Source organism: Athene cunicularia (genome assembly GCF_003259725.1).
Source record: "Athene cunicularia isolate RWA chromosome 4 unlocalized genomic scaffold, athCun1 chr4_part3, whole genome shotgun sequence".
NCBI lineage: Eukaryota > Metazoa > Chordata > Aves > Strigiformes > Strigidae > Athene > Athene cunicularia.
Window position 1 is genome coordinate 7,240,000 of NW_020799100.1, and position 7,088 is coordinate 7,247,087.

Genomic DNA, 7,088 nt, shown 5'->3' on the forward strand with positions numbered 1-7,088 from the left:
ATAAGAGACAGGCCATATGTAGGTCAATGGAAAATTATTTGACTGGGAAATCACAAGTCCAAATAGCACAACTGTGTCATTTTTTAGAAATGTGCCTAATAATAACCTTTTCCTACACTTTTCTGTCAAGTAGTGCATGGATTCAGCAGTGTTTTCATTGGGTAGTTTTATCAAAAGAGAGCAGAAAGTCTGTTTCAGCATAAGGTGTTTTAATATTTGTCTTTGTTTCTAACCAGCCAAATCTGTTCTAATTAGCAATAAATTGAATTAATTTTCCTCAAGCTGAATCTGGTTTGCAGATGTAATTGGGAAGTAATCTCCCTGTCTCTATCTCAACCCATTAGCTGCTTCATCTTAATTTCTTCCCCAGTCCTTCCGAGGAGAGTGAGCGGGTGGCTGGGTGGGCAATGGCAGCCAGCTGCACTTAACCCACCACACGCACACTCCACTCTTGGCTGGTTAAAGTCTGGGAAAGGACTAAAGGTTGTGCTAGACAAATAATACAGAGGCATAAACTGCAGCTGAATTGGGAACCCTTAAATCTAAACTCAAACCAACCACTCCTTAAGATAGTGGATCAACTGTGATCTCCTGAAGACAGGGACAAACTAGAGAGTTTATGTAGTGGCCTATTCACTAGCAAAAAATATCAAATCATTTTACCTTAGACTGGGTAATATCCAGAAAACTTTAAGACAAATGGAAAACCAAACAATCGGTTCATTAAAACTGTAACAAAGAACAACAAACCCTAAATCTTTCAGGTATGGTGACCAAATTAATTATGAAAGAAAAAAGTTAGCAAAAAAATTGGAAATATGTTAATTCCCTTAACCCACTAACACATGCCTAGTCCAGTAATTAATGTTAAAGTCATTCGTTTAGTAAAAATGAACAAGCTATATATGGTTTGAAAAGTTCATCTCTTATATTGATAAGGCGGCAAATATTCTGTATTAGGAAGAGACAAACTGGTCTAATGTCAGTAGCTATGCATGTGACATTCCTTTAACTCCCTTACTAACACCCAGCAATAACAGCAGCTTTTGCCTACCCCCAGCCTATTCCCCCTGAATATCTGCCTATCAGTAGTCACTGAAGATTTTCCTTTTGCTTATCTGCCTTGAGTTCATCCCCATTAAGTCCGGCAGATAAATTAGGCTAAATCAGAAAGCACATTATTTTTTTTAAACACAGATACTCAAAAAGCTTTCATGTACTGGAATGTACTGGTAAATGACTTTATGCAGAACCCCACAACACTGCATGTGTGTCTAGGCCAGCTCGGGTGTCACTGGACTGCGCCATGCAAACACAGCCTTAACTTAAGTAGATAATATGGGTCTCAAAGCCTGAACCCAAGATTCATGATCACGATTTCCAATGAAGTAATAAACGCAGTCACTCAAACTCGGAAGCTTAAACTGGCAAAACAGGAACCTTCAAACAAACTCCACCTTTACAACCTGTAAAGTCAGGGATATATGCCCAAATAGAGAGGCATGCCCACAGGCAGACAACCGCAGTTTCAAGGCCTGAGTCAGGGAAATCACAGGCATGCAGAACAATTGTATAGGTCAAAACGGAGAACTTTAATAGGCTTACTCTTCACACACACTCTTGTAGTATTTGCTAGCCACGGCTCAGGTGGTGCTGTCTAAGCTTTCACTGCTCTCACGTCACAAGTTATTTTTACAGAGCAGAGTCAGACGCGACTTTTATGAACACAGCATTGTTATAAGGGTAAAACCACCAAATATTAGTACCGCTTTTAATAGAAATATCATCCATTCAGTCAACAATTTATAAGAATAATAGCTGAGCTATTATACAGATCATAAACATCTTATTAGTTTACCAGCTGACAGTGCATTTTAGTGCATTTCGTGTGCTCTCCACCTCCTTTTAATTGTTTAATGAAGGAACTTCACAGATTCCACCACTAAAGCCTGGATTTTCTATTTCCCTTAGATTATCAGAGGCTGGATAATAACATATAAAAATATGTTAATATTTCTATTCATTAGTCATGACTTGATAGAGGAGGATGAATATGTTATCACACTTAAAATAGAAAGATGGCTCAGGTTGCAGCAGGAACTTGATTAGTTTGCAAAAGAAACTTGCTCAATTTGTATGCTTATGAGACACACTGTCAAAGTTCTGTGAGATTAAAGACGGATGCCCCATTGGAGTATACAGGCAAAGATAATGTACACAGAAACATACCATCAATCCAGATAGATTCACATTTTTCAAAGACCACAATCTAATTCAGAAAGGTCTGAATGCTCTTCAGCAAAGTGTAGTAACAGTTTGAGCGCTCAGTATTACCACCAGAGAGATTTCTCATGTGAATTTTAGATTGACTGACACCTTGAAATATACTTTTTACTCTTTGAGCTGAAGCAAAGTAAACTTTTCTTATTCTGAATATGATAAAAGGTACACAAAAGTTATTTTGGGTGAGGAAATCTTTGTTCCAAAGGTTGGGAAACAAAATGAAACTGCAATGAAGTATGCTATTTCACATCCACATCCTCACTCTCATTTATTACAGCACTCAAAGATAGCTATAATAGTAACTCAAGCAAGGCTTATTATGGACAAACCTTCACTCTTCACTGTGACCTCTACAGAGCCTGCTAAAGTCATGGCTGTGGTGACTTATGCATCAGAAAAAAATACTTCTGATTGATTCATTCTGATTAAGCACAGGGACAAATGCAGAGGTAATGTGTATGGTGGTGGAAAGTTACACATCAGTGAATGTAATGTCAGATGTCAGGCAGTCTTAATCTAAGGCAACCGTGCGAGTACAATTTATGTGCCAAGGTGCTGGAAGAAAGTGCTTTATTTGCAGTAGAAATATGCAATATTAATACACATTTTAAGTTGTTCTTCTTCCTAAACTAGGATGCCCTGACATGTAAATTAACACCAGCCCAGGCTTCTTATGTTTCTGTTAATTCAGAAGTGATCTGTGCAAATCAATAAACCCTGCATCAGCAAGTGAGAATAAGTCTAAGCAAGTCTAAGCTTGTCAAGTAGAAAGTGTTAAAGGAAAAGTGCAAGTTACAAACATTTACTATTGAATCAGCTTTGAAACTCATCTGAACTGAATAAGGGCAGACAAGGTTCAGAAAACATGGTAGTATTAAGTGCTCAACAGGGAAAGTCAACACCTAGAAATTTCTTCTATTCTAATCAACTAGTTGGACTGTATGTACTTGCAGCCGGTTTCTACACATTCCCAACTCAGTGAAACCTTTGGAAAATACACTAGCAACACAACTGAAATACAGTAGAGATGCTTAAGAACAAAATAATTAAATCACAATTGATTACCTTCTTACTCCTGGCATGCATGTTAATTTCTAGAAATAATTGCCCCAGTTTAATTACTAACAGTTTAGATTTTATGAATTCTCAATATTATGCTTAAAAGAAACTATTCCAATGTTTTACAGTAATAAAATCCAATTATTTTAAACAAGTTTGGGGAAGCTTTGAACTATTCAAGACTGGAACAACTGTTTTAGCTGATTCTTATATGAAGGAAGAAAGAGAGATTTGGTGGGATACTTATCATTGCCCATAAAAAGAGAATTGCTCCATTAATTTCTCTTAGTTGTACATAGAAAAGGAATAATCTCATTATGTGTGAGATATGTTAATCCTACACAGCAAGATTTTTACTTGTGAAAAACACAAGCTGAGATCACATAAAAATTGCTCTGCCACCATAGTTTGTAAGTTACACATTATGCTGTATAGGTATTGCTCATTGATAAAACTACCAACATTCAGACAACACTAGTATAGTCAAGAATTTCTATCATGGAGGATGTTGAGCTTAGAAGTAAGCACTGCTGCTCATTTTGGCACTCAGAAGCAGACAGAACTGTCTTGCCATCTCATGAGATATTAGAATATCGACACCCCAAAGCCTGTTAATAACATCTGTTAATGTAATTACAAAGAATGTGCATCTGTAATAAATGAATTTTAAGTCAAATAGCTTCCAGCACATCTTTTCTTACTGTTGATTTGAAAGGCTGACAATTTTTTTTTCAAAGAAAAAAAAAAACAAAAAACAAACAAAACAAACACACCTGCCAGATATTTAAGAGTCTTAAGGGATCAAACAAGGATGCTTTGTTAGGATACAGATTTTCAATTTACGTATATATGACACCAAATAGAAGGGTATCTACAAAAGTCTTCTTAAAATTAGTATTCAGACTTAAAGGTATTTGGACTCAGTTTAAGAGCTTTCTTACTGATTTCACTATTTTCTTTTCTAAACTGGCTTTCAGCTGAGTTTTGCAGTTGTTACTAATGATTTGCATGTGTGTGGGAAGATAAATGGACATGGTTAATTATGCAATATCTGGTGAGAATAATGTTGTAACTGTATTATCCACATGTATCATTGAGAAAGACAATTTTATACACAAGGCTAGGCAATTGATTAAGATGAACCATCAGATCACTGAAGCTCATTTTAGCACAGTCATTTCAGCAGGCTGTCTGACGATTTCAGCACTTTGGGTTGACATGAACCTCTTTCCTCAAGCTAATTCAAGAGCAGAAAGGATAGATCTTTACTGTCAAATGGATGATGTTGGGGGGAAATTATCATCATATATGATCTGTAGTGTATAAGGGTTATCTTTCATTGTACATTTCTTTTGGGGGAAAGCAATTAAATGTCTCCATGAGAAAGCAGGTAAGACTATCACCTCCTGGCTAAATAGAGTCATACAGTTAAATTAATCTAAGTTTATAGAAGATTCATCAGTACAGTGAAAAAGACCTGGCAAACTCGCACTATTAGATTTACTGCATCTGAGCTATTGCCTTGACTTTCATCATAAATGGATGATCTAATTGTCTCCAACACTGCCAAGATTCCTTACAATTCTCTCTTTTTAAAACAATGACTCAAAGGCATTCAGTGGTATTCACTCTGGAAGCTACAAATCCAGGACAGGTGAACTTTTGCCATTGCCCTAACACTTTTGTGTTGTTAACTACTCGGTGTTGACCACTGTGTTTGCCAAAAGGGATAGAGAAACAGCCTTTTTTTTTTTTTTTTTTTTTTAACAGACTGATACAATTTGATAGTAGCAGTGACTGCACTTATTACATCCGATGTACTTTTTAAAATGGACCCAAATGTAGGTCCTGAATATCTTCCACAATTAGAGCAAACTTAATAACATCTTTATTGCCCACAAGAAAAAATATTTTGATTAGATTTTTATTTTTAGACTGAAATTAATTTTCACACACTGCACATGGAATTTGCATTAAGAAAAAGCAAGATCAAAGAAGCATGTCTTGCATGTGGAGTGGAAGTTTTGTAATGACACTCAGCTTCTGTAGGAATTTGTCCCACAGTCTAGCACTGGGGAAGATCTATTTGCTGAATAAATGGGTTTAACTCTTTCTGGAGAACATTTCATGCTCTGTCCAAGAAATCACTATCACCTAGGTGATACTGGAGTATGCTGAATGACTAAAAAAGAGCCTAAGAGTTTAAATTTGGTTATGTATCATGGGCAGAGTAAGAATTCAGAACAGAGAAGGTTGTTAAGGGACTTGATGTAACTTGCCTGACCTAGATATAATGGTGAAATCAATCCCGAGTGACATTCTAACTTTCTATAACATGTTTCCGATTGGAGGAACTTTCCAAATAACATAAAAATAATAAGGGGGGTGGGGGCGTGATGCTTAGAAGAACAATATATTAAAAGCTCAGCTATGTTAAAAACATTTTTGAAGTGTTAATGCTTTTTATGTAGCAACTTGCATGCAACATTATAAAATCTTATGGTACGTGAAGCACAATTTACAATATCCCTTAAAGAGCAGTATAAGTAGATGGATGATGTTTTAGTGGCAATCTTTTCTATGTGCATTTCCAATTAAATAAAGAAATGAAAACTTTCCTGTCCTGTGATGTTATGATGATATAGATAACTGAACTGCACTGTGGCACAACCATTTAATAAAGCTTCCTATGAAATGTACTTTTAAAATTGAGAGGAACACCTCTATCTACTATTTAGGTAGATATCATTTACATTTCAGATAACTAAAGCACAACAGAGTGAATCACTACTTGGAACATTTTCTTCGAGGTACTTTTGTATAGATGCAAGAGAGAACATAACAAAAATACAATATCCAGAGAAAGCATAATGAAATTCCATTGTTATGTGGAATATATGGCCAGTGAGGAATTAACCTATGATCAAGCCATGGTATCTCTCAGAAACCCTGAAGTCTTCAAGCCTTCTCACTGCCAAGTCTCAAGATGTTCCAGATAACTAAATCCCCTCAGAAGACACCTGCACTTCCCTGTGCTCTCCTGACTGCAATGGTCTCCCTGCTGGTGCTCACTTACTCCTTGACAAGGAATAGCAAAATAAAACCCCAAACCCCAGGCATCAGCAGCTGCAACAAGCTGCCAATCACTTGTGTGCCAATTCATTGATGCACACGTTTAAGTCCAGCATCAATATCCTTTATGATCACATTTACACCAGGAGTGTTTGACTCAACAGCATCAGCACAGAAGGTAAGGTCTAGTGCAGAAGCAGGACTTCAGAAAATGAGGTATGGAAACCAAACGAGTTTAGAAGGTTTCTGCTAGTCCAGGCTTTTTCCTTAGAGATAAATGTCTGTTTGGAAGGGAATATGACAGCTTTTTTCTAAGATTTACACACTAAGAATACTCCAACCTTTTAAATTCAATATTTTTTTCATATAAAACTGTTCTATTCACTTTTTAAAATTATATGAGTAATTTCCATTTATGATCATAATATTTCATTGTCACATTCCTACTACAAGCTTTCTCAGGAAATAAATATCTATTTAAATATATTTATTTAGAGATATTACACATGTAGTATAAATATTTCTATGTTTATATGCATATGAAACAGTAAAACTGAAAAACTGATACACTTCATAAACTCAGCAGTAGGCAGATTAAACTGACACTCATTTTACCTTTTTTGAAAAAAAAAAAAGAAAGAAAGAAAAAAACACCACTACCAAAAAAAAAAGAT